Here is a 13653-nt window from a genome sequence, read left to right as displayed (position 1 = left end):
GTTGTTCGGTGTTCGTTGTTCGTTGTTCGTTGTTCGTTGTTCGTTGTTCGTTGTTCGTTGTTCGTTGTTCGTTGTTCGTTGTTCGTTGTTCGTTGTTCGTTGTTCGTTGTTCGTTATTCGATGTTCGATGTTCGATGTTCGATGTTCGATGTTCGATGTTCGATGTTCGATGTTCGATGTTCTATGTTCGATGTTCGATGTTCGATGTTCGATGTTCGTGTTCGTGTTCGTTGTTCGTTGTTCGTTGTTCGTTGTTCGTTGTTCGTTGTTCGTTGTTCGTTGTTCGTTGTTCGTTGTTCGTTGTTCGTTGTTCGTTGTTCGTTGTTCGTTGTTCGTTGTTCGTTGTTCGTTGTTCGTTGTTCGTTGTTCGTTGTTCGTTGTTCGTTGTTCGTTGTTCGTTGTTCGTTGTTCGTTGTTCGTTGTTCGTTGTTCGTTGTTCGTTGTTCGTTGTTCGTTGTTCGTGTTCGTGTTCGTGTTCTCTGTTCGTTGTTCGATGTTCGATGTTCGATGTTCGTTGTTCGTTGTTCGTTGTTCGATGTTCGTTGTTCGTTGTTCGTTGTTCGTGTTCGTTGTTCGTTTTTCGTGTTCGTTGTTCGTTGTTCGTTGTTCGTTGGGTCAACGCAAGGTCAATCATGCTATTTAGTGCGGCTATATTTCAGTGCTAGTAAAAATTAAATACAAAGTACAAACTTTATAATTACTTACACCTACGCAATAGGCTTTAAAAACATCTTGGATTTCCCTTATTTACTTTCGTGGATAAATCCGTCTCATAGGTATATAAAGTTTGAGTGAATTTTATATACCTATGAGACAGATTTAACGGACAAGGATGAAATTTCTTATATTTATGAAATGTAAGATATTTCCGAAAGATATAAAACATTAATTGACATATTTCAATATTCCCATATACATATTTTAATAGTACAATACCTCAATCATTTTCATAAGAATAAAATACACCTTTGACTACTATAAAGAAGGTTTCTGAAGAACGGAAGAAACAACAGTCAGTATAAGATATTGGAAAATGATATTATAATCTAAGGTCTTAGTGGTCATAATGTTGGTATATTTATATCGTACTGAAAAACACGTATTTCTGTTGGCCTTGCGAGATAAACATCTCCGTGTAACGAAATAATAATAAGTAATATGCGATAATATAAAACACCCAACAAAAAATATTTTCAAGCGAAATGTTGGTAACGCGAGAATAGGGCTTATACTCTGAAAAAGTAATCAGACGTCATGTAGGGCCAAGCGTCTCTACACGTTTTAACTCTACTAGCCAAAACTGAACAAACACCACAATTTTAACTTAGTTACTGCGAAATTTTCTGTGCACAGTGCAGTGCACATATACAGGTTGTCATAAAGAAAAACTTATAACATCTAATTATAATATAGCTAATTGAAGCTTCAAAAATATTCTATAATTCACTAGTTATAGTTAGGTTAGGTTAGGAAAATTTCCATACGCCAGGAAAATTTCTATACGTCAGGAAAATTTCTAAACGTCAGGAAAATTTATATAAGCCAGGAAAATTTCTATGCGTCAGGAAAAATTTCTATAAGGTGGAAAAGGATAGGTTAGGTTAGGTTAGGATAGGTTAGGTTAGGTTAGGTTAGGTTAGGTTAGGAAAATTTTTGTTAGTCCGGAAAATTCCCATACGCCAGGAAAATTTCTATACGGCCGGAAAATTTATATAAGCCAGGAAAAATTCTATACGTCAGGAAAAATTTCTATAAGGTGGAAAAGGATAGGTTAGGTTAGGTTAGGTTAGGTTAGGTTAGGAAAATTTTTCTAAGTCGGGAAAATTTTTATACGCCAGGAAAATTTCTATACGTCAGGAAAATTTATATGAGCCAGGAAAATTTCTTAACTTTTCTTTCGTTGTTCGTGGTTCGTTGTTCGGTGTTCGGTGTTCGGTGTTCGATGTTCGGTGTTCGGTGTTCGGTGTTCGGTGTTCGGTGTTCTGTGTTCGGTGTTCGGTGTTCGTTGTTCGTTGTTCGTTGTTCGTTGTTCGTTGTTCGGTGTTCGGTGTTCGGTGTTCGGTGTTCGGTGTTCGGTGTTCGGTGTTCGGTGTTCGGTGTTCGGTGTTCGGTGTTCGGTGTTCGGTGTTCGGTGTTCGTTGTTCGTTGTTCGTTGTTCGTTGTTCGTTGTTCGTTGTTCGTTGTTCGTTGTTCGTTGTTCGTTGTTCGTTGTTCGGTGTTCGGTGTTCGTTGTTCGTTGTTCGTTGTTCGTTGTTCGTAGTTCGTTGTTCGGTGTTCGGTGTTCGGTGTTCGGTGTTCGGTGTTCGGTGTTCGGTGTTCGGTGTTCGGTGTTCGGTGTTCGGTGTTCGGTGTTCGGCGTTCGGCGTTCGGCGTTCGGCGTTCGGCGTTCGGCGTTCGGCGTTCGTTGTTCGTTGTTCGTTGTTCGTTGTTCGTTGTTCGTTGTTCGTTGTTCGTTGTTCGTTGTTCGTTGTTCGTTGTTCGTTGTTCTTTGTTCGTTGTTCGTTGTTCGTTGTTCGTTGTTCGTTGTTCGTTGTTCGTTGTTCGTTGTTCGTTGTTCGTTGTTCGTTGTTCGTTGTTCGTTGTTCGTTGTTCGTTGTTCGTTGTTCGTTGTTCGTTGTTCGTTGTTCGTTGTTCGTTGTTCGTTGTTCGTTGTTCGTTGTTCGTTGTTCGTTGTTCGTTGTTCGTTGTTCGTTGTTCGTTGTTCGTTGTTCGTTGTTCGTTGTTCGGTGTTCGGTGTTCGTTGTTCGGTGTTCGTTGTTCGTTGTTCGTGGTTCGTGGTTCGTTGTTCGGTGTTCGTTGTTCGTTGTTCGTTGTTCGGTGTTCGTTGTTCGTTGTTCGTTGTTCGTTGTTCGTGGTTCGTTGTTCGGTGTTCGTTGTTCGTTGTTCGTTGTTCGGTGTTCGTTGTTCGTTGTTCGTTGTTCGTTGTTCGTTGTTCGTTGTTCGTTGTTCGTTGTTCGTTGTTCGTTGTTCGTTGTTCGTTGTTCGTTGTTCGTTGTTCGTTATTCGATGTTCGATGTTCGATGTTCGATGTTCGATGTTCGATGTTCGATGTTCGATGTTCGATGTTCTATGTTCGATGTTCGATGTTCGATGTTCGATGTTCGTGTTCGTGTTCGTTGTTCGTTGTTCGTTGTTCGTTGTTCGTTGTTCGTTGTTCGTTGTTCGTTGTTCGTTGTTCGTTGTTCGTTGTTCGTTGTTCGTTGTTCGTTGTTCGTTGTTCGTTGTTCGTTGTTCGTTGTTCGTTGTTCGTTGTTCGTTGTTCGTTGTTCGTTGTTCGTTGTTCGTTGTTCGTTGTTCGTTGTTCGTTGTTCGTTGTTCGTTGTTCGTTGTTCGTTGTTCGTGTTCGTGTTCGTGTTCTCTGTTCGTTGTTCGATGTTCGATGTTCGATGTTCGTTGTTCGTTGTTCGTTGTTCGATGTTCGTTGTTCGTTGTTCGTTGTTCGTGTTCGTTGTTCGTTTTTCGTGTTCGTTGTTCGTTGTTCGTTGTTCGTTGGGTCAACGCAAGGTCAATCATGCTATTTAGTGCGGCTATATTTCAGTGCTAGTAAAAATTAAATACAAAGTACAAACTTTATAATTACTTACACCTACGCAATAGGCTTTAAAAACATCTTGGATTTCCCTTATTTACTTTCGTGGATAAATCCGTCTCATAGGTATATAAAGTTTGAGTGAATTTTATATACCTATGAGACAGATTTAACGGACAAGGATGAAATTTCTTATATTTATGAAATGTAAGATATTTCCGAAAGATATAAAACATTAATTGACATATTTCAATATTCCCATATACATATTTTAATAGTACAATACCTCAATCATTTTCATAAGAATAAAATACACCTTTGACTACTATAAAGAAGGTTTCTGAAGAACGGAAGAAACAACAGTCAGTATAAGATATTGGAAAATGATATTATAATCTAAGGTCTTAGTGGTCATAATGTTGGTATATTTATATCGTACTGAAAAACACGTATTTCTGTTGGCCTTGCGAGATAAACATCTCCGTGTAACGAAATAATAATAAGTAATATGCGATAATATAAAACACCCAACAAAAAATATTTTCAAGCGAAATGTTGGTAACGCGAGAATAGGGCTTATACTCTGAAAAAGTAATCAGACGTCATGTAGGGCCAAGCGTCTCTACACGTTTTAACTCTACTAGCCAAAACTGAACAAACACCACAATTTTAACTTAGTTACTGCGAAATTTTCTGTGCACAGTGCAGTGCACATATACAGGTTGTCATAAAGAAAAACTTATAACATCTAATTATAATATAGCTAATTGAAGCTTCAAAAATATTCTATAATTCACTAGTTATAGTTAGGTTAGGTTAGGAAAATTTCCATACGCCAGGAAAATTTCTATACGTCAGGAAAATTTCTAAACGTCAGGAAAATTTATATAAGCCAGGAAAATTTCTATGCGTCAGGAAAAATTTCTATAAGGTGGAAAAGGATAGGTTAGGTTAGGTTAGGATAGGTTAGGTTAGGTTAGGTTAGGTTAGGAAAATTTTTGTTAGTCCGGAAAATTCCCATACGCCAGGAAAATTTCTATACGGCCGGAAAATTTATATAAGCCAGGAAAAATTCTATACGTCAGGAAAAATTTCTATAAGGTGGAAAAGGATAGGTTAGGTTAGGTTAGGTTAGGTTAGGTTAGGAAAATTTTTCGAAGTCCGGAAAATTTCCATACGCCAGGAAAATTTCTATACGTCCGGAAGATTTATATAAGCCAGGAAAATTTCTATACGTCAGGAAATATTTCTATAAGGTGGCAAAGGATAGGTTAGGTTAGGTTAGGTTAGGTTAGGTTAGGAAAATTTTTCTAAGTCGGGAAAATTTTTATACGCCAGGAAAATTTCTATACGTCAGGAAAATTTATATAAGCCAGGAAAATTTCTATACGTCAGGAAAAAATTCTATAAGGTGGCAAAGGATAGGTTAGGTTAGGTTAGGTTAGGTTAGGTAAGGTTAGGAAAATTTTTCTAAGTCCGTAAAATTTACTATTTTTCGATAATATATTACCCATGTTTTAAAAAATTTTCAGTTAGTTTAGAAAAATTTTCATAACCTTACCTAACCTAACCTAACCTAACCTAACCTATCCTAACCTAACCTAACCTAACCTAACCTAACCTAACCTAACCTAACCTAACCTAACCTAACCTAACCTAACCTATCCTTTGCCACCTTATAGAAATTTTTCCTGACGTATAGAAATTTTCCTGGCTTATATAAATTTTCCGGACGTATAGAAATTTTCCTGGCGTATGGAAATTTTCCAGACTTAGAAAAATTTTCCTTACCTAACCTAACCTAACCTAACCTAACCTAACCTATCCTTTTCCACCTTATAGAAATTTTTCCTTACGTATAGAAATTTTCCTGGCTTATATAAATTTTCCTGACGTATAGAAATTTTCCTGGCGTATGGAAATTTTCCGGACTTAGAAAAATTTTCCTAACCTTACCTAACCTAACCTAACCTTACCTATCCTTTTCCACCTTATAGAAATTTTTCCTGACGTATAGAAATTTTCCTGACGAATAGAAATTTTCCTGGCGCATGGAAATTTTCCGAACTTAGAAAAATTTTCCTAACCTAACCTAACCTCACCTAACCTATCCTTTTCCACCTTATAGAAAATTTCCCTGACGTATGGAAATTTTCCTGGCTTATATAAATTTTCCTGACGTATAGAAATATTCCTAGCGTATGGAAATTTTCCGGACTTCGAAAAATTTTCCTAACCTAACCTAACCTAACCTAATCTAACCTATCCTTTTCCACCTTATAGAAAATTTTCCTGACGTATAGAAATTTTCCTGGCTTATATAAATTTTCCTGACGTATAGAAATTTTCCTGGCGTATGGAAATTTTCCGGACTTCGAAAAATTTTCCTAACCTAACCTAACCTAACCTAACCTAACTTAACCTAACCTATCCTTTTCCACCTTATAGAAATTTTTCCTGACGTATAGAAATTTTCCTGGCTTATATAAATTTTCCTGACGTATAGAAATTTTCCTGGCGTATGGAAATTTTCCGGACTTAGAAAAATTTTCCTGACTTATGCGAATTTTCCTCATCTGTTTAAATTTTCCCGACTTAAAGAAATTTTCCTGGCGTATAGAAATTTTTCCTGACGTATAGAAATTTTCCTGCCTTATATAAATTATCCGGACGTATAGAAATTTTTCCTGACGTATAGAAATTTTCCTGACGTATAGAAATTTTCCTGGCGTATGGAAATTTTCCGGACTTGGAAAAATTTTCCTGACTTATACGAATTTTCCTCAGATAAAATTCATTTATTTATTCCTACTTTTACCCCTATATCAAATAAATGGATGAACTGATTTTGATAAAACGTTCACTTTCATCTTAACCCTTAACACGGCAAGCCCTGAAATAATGTACCCAGATATGACCTGAATTGGTTTTAGTGATAGTTATTGATTAAAAAATACTATAGTAGAGATAAAATAAAACAAATTTCCTGTAAGTAGGTTTTTCAGGATGTCCGTTAAAACGGCCTTTGCCAGGAACCCCGTCTTCATTGCTGTCTCAAAAAACGGACAACGCTGTCATACAGCTTATAAAATAAGAATGAAAAAAAATAAAATTCACTTAATATAACACAATTGAAAACAATTTCAAGTAGCATTTTATTGTTTTATTGTATCACAGTATTTTCACTATCTATTATAACAAAAAATTCTTCAATTTTAACTAAATACCTAACAAATGATAATTGAGCCCTCTCGAGCTCAATCACACTATTTAGTTGTGTGGAATGTTATATAACATTTATTATTTCGTGTCAAGTAACCGTTAGTTTCATTTAATACAAATAATAATGGTTTTTCTAAAATGTGAAGTGATATTTGGCCGATGATTAGGACATTTAGACGAAATGCATGTGGAGGTCGAGGAACTCCCGGTTCTACTGTAGACCCAACAGATTTAACTGGTCTTAGATTATATTCGTCATTTTGAACTTAATTAAAAATAATTCTACATATAATTAAAGACTCTAAAGCAAGAAAATCCAATAAAAGTGATATTTTATTAAAGTACGAATCATGGCAACGTCCGTTTCTTGGGACATGCCAATGGGTTCTTAGTTACCTGTATCTACGGCACTGTCCCAAAAAACGGACCAGCTATATTTCGAATATTTTGTCATAGAATTATTTGAATATTTAATAATCTTTATAGCAAAAACAACAGTTTATCTCACCTGAAAGTTAAATCAATAGCAATCAAACATGGAAACTATTTCATTAAAGCTATTATTGACCAGAAACACAAACCATCACTAATTCCGGGATTCCCTAAATTCAACAGTCACCTAGCACACGAATTAAATGTTTTCTATAATTGGCATGTAGCAGAAAAATAAAGGATTGTTATAGTACTTTCTCCAACGTAGTCAATTTTCTAGATTTTTTGGAACGTTCAAGATTTACACGGCAATAAGTACATGTACTAAAAAAGTGACAGAAAAGCTTTAAGGGTTAATCTTAATACTATTATAAAAGCGAAAGTTTGTAAGGATTTATGGATGTATGGATGTATGGATGTTTGTTACTCTTTCACGTAAAAACTACTGAACCGATTACAATGAAATTTAGCACACATATAGAGGGTAACTTGGATTAACACGTAGGATATTTTTTATCCCGGAAATCCCACGGGAACGGGAACTATGCGGGTTTTCCTTTGAAAACGCGGGCGAAGCCGCGGGCGGAAATCTAGTACTGAAATAAACAACCAAATTATCTAAAGCAAATAATATGATAAATACTTTTTTTAATGCCATATTTTTTATTTTAAAATTATTTGAAATAATGTTGATTTTTAAAAAATAAAACATGTTTGTCACCTCTGCAAGTTGAATTTTAATTTATTTTACCTCTCTAATTCAAAATTTATAAGAATAAACCTCAAACTCTTTATGTCGAATCAAAATCCGCCTAAGTCGAAATCCTCCATAAGTTGAAAACTCTATAACTCGAAATTTTTGGCGTCTCCCTTGATTTTCGACTTATAGAGGTGCTACTGTATTATCTTTTATATAACTACATATAATAAATCCTATTCCTCAATATCGTAAATGTATAATAATATTTCACAAACGCTCACATACTTTGACATGCTATTTTAGATTAATTGCGTTAAAGGTTTACACTGAAACATTATTGCATGTAATAGACGTCATGTTCAGAACATGAATTTAGTACAATTTCATACATACCTAGTGTAATTAATTATATATAATTTATCCTTTGTATTGTTAACTCGTGATAGAGCTAGTAAAATTAGTGGTTTTTAACCGACTTCAGAAAAAGGTCGGGCACGGGCTTAATACTAGTGCTTAATCGGCACCGACTTCAAACCTATTTAATAAATAGCACATCTAAATAATATGTAGTAATTAATAATATCAAATCTTTTTTATTTTTTACTTTTCCGTTTTTGTTTTTAACGTAGTTATTTTTATTAATGCATTAAAATCGAACTTACTAATTAATTTTCTCGAAACTTCTTCCTATTTAAGATACGTAATTCTATTATAATAATTATTTCAGCGTAATTTGTAATAGAAATTGAGTTTGTAACAACAATAATGTTCAGGTATTCGAGAACTTCTGAGAACGCGCGGTATGAGGGATCCCGCTCAAATCCTACGTAATTTTATATAAAGCCGAGGTTATTGTACTAAATAAATACAATTTCAAGTAAAATGCCTTGTTCACGCGTTGGCGGTATAATTCTATCGAAGGTGCGATGTTTAATATAAGAGCAACTAGTTGTGCCCCGTAGATTTACCCGTATTGGTCCGCTCCTATTGGACTTAGCGTGAAGAAGCCTTCCTTGTTAAATGGACTATCTGACAATGAAATATTTTTCCAAATCGGACCCGTGGTGCCTGAGATTAGCGCGTTCAAGCAAACAAACAAACTTTTCAGCTCTTAATATTATAGTATAGATTATATAGTTCATAATCCCTCATGTACTTAACTCAATATATTTTATTAATTATCGTAAATTTAACTCAAATTTATCTATAAGAAAATGAAATATCACTAGTACGTACCTACACTAAGTTTGAAATAGACTTTGAATATACTCTTAGCTTACCTTTTAGGAATACATGAACCTCGGCTGCGTCTAACATTGACAAACGAAATTGCCTGTAAATGCTTCAAAGCGAGCACTAGGTATATGGCTAAAATAGTATCAGTGTCAGAATTCCATCCAGTAAGTATGGAAAATGGAAATATTCATACAAGCTTTCTAACCATGTTACTGGGAAATTTCCGGAATATTTAAGGGAAAAATTCATGAATATTCTTTTGTTTTAATAATATTGAACCCTTTGAATTTAGAGGGTTGGAAATAATGTAGAAAATTCAAATATAAAAACCTTGAGATTGTTATTTGAGGCAGGATAATTGTTATCTAAGATAATATCTATCGTAATTGGGTCACGTCATTTCACAATTTTCTTATTATCATGAAATAAACTAAGTTTTAAATCTCTTAGAGGTGTACATACATATTTCCATAGAATAATATAAGTAACAACAGTGTATTCCTGCTAAAATTGTTATTTTATGTGATTCTTTGTGTAACATTTTAGTTAAATGTACACCCTAAAAGAAAAGTTTGTACGTAGGTGGGTACAGACCTCAAACTTCGTATTGCACTTGTATGAAACCTAAACAGGTCAAAACTTTATCGTATAATGGAGTTGAGTGTATTTTGCGAATTTCCTTTTACAAAATAATATTCGTATTTAGATTACATAAATGTAACACTATATAATCGATATTTCGGTTTTAACGTGCTGGTTACGCTCAACAAATTCTATTCTTTACAGTTAAAACACATTAATAAATCCAATAATTAAACTATTATTAGAAAGAGTATTGTCATAAGTATATTATAATTTGTCGTTTACGATTTTGTAACGGTGCATTTAGATCAAACGAGCGAATGCTCGTTCTAACCCCAAAAAGTCAAATTATTTTAGTGTAAACAGGCGTAGAGCATTCATTCATTGTTCTTAGAGCGTTCTAAAATTCTAAGCAATTGTTCTTAGAGCGTTCTAAAATTCTGAATAACACTGAATACGAATTTTCGTTTACACTAAAAGATCACGAAATAATGCTCTTACTCTAGCTCTTGCTCTATGTTCGTTAGATGTAAATGCACCGTAAGAAGTACATAGTTATATACAGAGGTTTGCTAATAATCTACATCAATAGTACACCCATATTACAAAATGAGTATACAATTTCGTTATAAGAAGGTACTAAACTTCCCTATACAGAAAGGAGAATGGCGAACTCCCATAGGACTTTGGGCCTGATCGTTACACTGATGATTTATGTGGGGTTAAATAGATAAAAATATACAGATTCTATAAATATAACAATTAAGGATCTGTTCTATGGGATAGCAGAGATATTGAGCATGTAACGTCACTAAAATTGAGGTTAGGTTTGCTCGAGTTCAATGAATAGCTTTGTTTCTTTCTAAGTAGAGGTAAGTTTATAAAATTATATCCTATAATATAAATTATTTAGATAAAGAGTGTAACAGAAGAACAGTTAGGTAATAGAGATATTGGATCGAACTTTTATTCTTTTAGAGTACCTACCAAAACATCGTAGGTACTTATATATAAAATAAAACACGTTTTTTCATAAATCGTTTATTCATCATTATCATCATAAACAATTAACACATCATCCAGAAACTGTGCTGGCGGCATTAAATCTGGTTGATACCTTGCCCAGCTAAGGGCATATTATGCACATAACGTGACAGCAGCAACCTACAGTTCTTCTTCCTACTAAACAATTACAATAATAAACTGTTATTGCTTCCCTTCCTATGAGAGCCCTCACCCAGCAAGAATGACATAGATATGTTGCTCTATTTCCAATCTGTAAAGAAATACTTTGTTAATACAACACCTTTCATTTTTACTTTGAGATTTAAAAAGAAGATTATTGGCAACTTTTTACTTAAAATATTATCAAAACACTCAATAACTTAAATGACGAGGTAATATCCACTCTAATATCACTGCTCTAATTCTTTGATCGCGTTGAGAATCAGTTCTTAGTAAATGAAACCGTGTGCGCAATACAGAACGTCCACAATAAATTCATACACGTTGATGACCCAGAGTTACAGTGACATCTTCATGATTTTCAATCCTCAAAGAATCATTTGCAAGTTTCCAGCATGCATCACATATGTGATCAGAGTGAGTGATCTACAAATAAAAAATTAATATTACAATTGGACAAAAATAAAGTGAATATATTATACATATATATTAATCTTAATATATATAAATCTCTTGTCACAATGTTTGTCCTCAATGGACTCCTAAACCACTTAACCGATTATAATAAAATTCGCACACCATGTGCAGTTCGATCCAACTTGAGAGATAGGATAGTTTAAACATGTAGGTACCACGGGCGAAGCCGGGGCGGACCGCTAGTATATATATATATATAAATCTCGTGTCACAATGTTTGTCCTCAATGGACTTCTAAACCACTTAACCGATTATAATAAAATTCGCACACCATGTGGAGTTCGATCCAACTTGAGAGATAGGATAGTTTAAACATGTAGGTACCACGGGCGAAGCCGGGGTGGACCGCTAGTATATATATATATATAACAATGTGTGTTTACGTTTTTGTTTGATTTCAATAGCTAGTACTAAATACCTTAGATAATACTAATCCACTAACCGTTAGAGGAGCAGCACACCCTTGTATAATTGATATTAATGCGTTATCTTGTAACAAATGCATACGTATAGCATTGTTACGATTAGCATTAATACCACAGTTGATGCAGTTCATATTTGTAAATGAAAAATCGGATGCAAAGTCGGTGTCCAGGTAGGGTAGCAGTAGTGAGTCGTAAAGGCAGGTAATCAAAGTCCGGTGTGCAAGCGTTGGTTGGTAGTAATAACAGAGATCGTCAGTGTCCGTAATACGTAGCGAAAGTCGATAAAGATGAAGAAAATAAGTTAACCACGAAACGAAAAACCTCAATCAAATGTCAAAAGTCAAACGACAAACATGACATTGTAATTAAAATTGAAGCGGCCAGCTACATTTCAGAAATATTCTTACAAAGTGCGGCCGCCATGAGTAAAAATGTATAGAATTACCTAAATAAATAGCGTGCTAAAAAGTTAAAAATAAAATATGTAACGCAGCTAACTTATATTTCTGATTTATAAAGCATTTGAATTTTATATAAAACTAAAAATGAAAATATCATTCGTTTTCGACTATTCGACTATTTTACTCCTGACAGCACTGACAATCTCTGCTTGATAAGACCGGTAGTCATAGAAATCTAAATAACAATGCCGTTAGTGAACACATTATCTTTTTTTTTAAACATTTATTTTCCCATAGAATCAGAAGTCAATATTTTATCAAGAATTATTAAAAATAACATAATGAATTTTAAATATATTATGATTTCTGTAAGGCCCTAATTTTGTTAGGCCCAGTTTCGCCATTCTCCTTTGTCAACAAATCTACGTCAATAATTATAAAAATAAACCCATATTACAAAATGAACGTGCACATAGGATTTCATAAGTTGGTACTAAACTTCCATACACAGAGGTTTGCTTACAAATCTAAATCGATGGCATGTCCATAGAATAAAATGAATGCCAGCTTCTATTAGATCGTTTCATATGAATGCAGTTTATATAAATTGAATGCGTTTTTCATGAAAGCCTTTTTCATTCCCGACACGTTTCAGTGTGGTATTTGATTGAAATGTTAGGTCGATGCTATAAATAAAATATGTTTGTTGTGGATATTCATGGAAATATTTCTAGGAATTCAATAGGAAAATATTGAGCTTTAAATCATTTTAAAAGAGAATATAGCGCACCTTTTGGGCTGACCATGAAACGGGAATTTAGCGGATAAGTTTTATTGCTCTTTTAGATTCTTTTTGACATTTTTTTTTTGTTTTACAGCATTCGAGTGTAGATAAATGATTTTTTTAATAATAGAAAAATAATCAATCCCGAAGTGGTAATGGCACACAGTCTGTGTAAAAGTCCATCAATTTTTCTGTCTTTCATAAAGTTAATTGTATTTGTGGAAGCGAAAGACGCGAAGAGAGCGAAGCTGCGGTCTAAAATATGCTTGTAAATCAATAATACTCAAAATTGACGGGGTTTGATGAATGAGAGGAAAACAAAAGTGACATTCAAAGAACGGAGTTAATGGAAATCCGACATCTCAGTAGATTTACATTCGGTTGTTTGGTTTGTTTTTCTAAAGATCCGGGATAACATATAGGTATGTTTATATTTATTTTAATACCTATCTGGTATAATTAATATTATATCCTTTTTAAATCGAAAAAACTATTTTAACTAAAGCACAGATTATCAAGCGGTATACAGGCATCCAGGTAATTGTTTTGTTTTCATTATTTTTTTTATTAACTTTAGTTTTAAGTAAAACCTCCCGGATGATTGCATGCTATAACTAACATGTAAATACAATAAATTCCTGGGTAGCCAACAATTATTCATTATACTCCAATTGTATCGA

This window comes from Colias eurytheme, chromosome 26, assembly GCF_061535395.1.
Source record: "Colias eurytheme isolate Ceu_HAF_F1 chromosome 26, ilColEury1 Martin Lab GWU primary, whole genome shotgun sequence".
NCBI classification, from domain to species: domain Eukaryota; kingdom Metazoa; phylum Arthropoda; class Insecta; order Lepidoptera; family Pieridae; genus Colias; species Colias eurytheme.
This window is presented reverse-complemented; position numbering follows the sequence as displayed.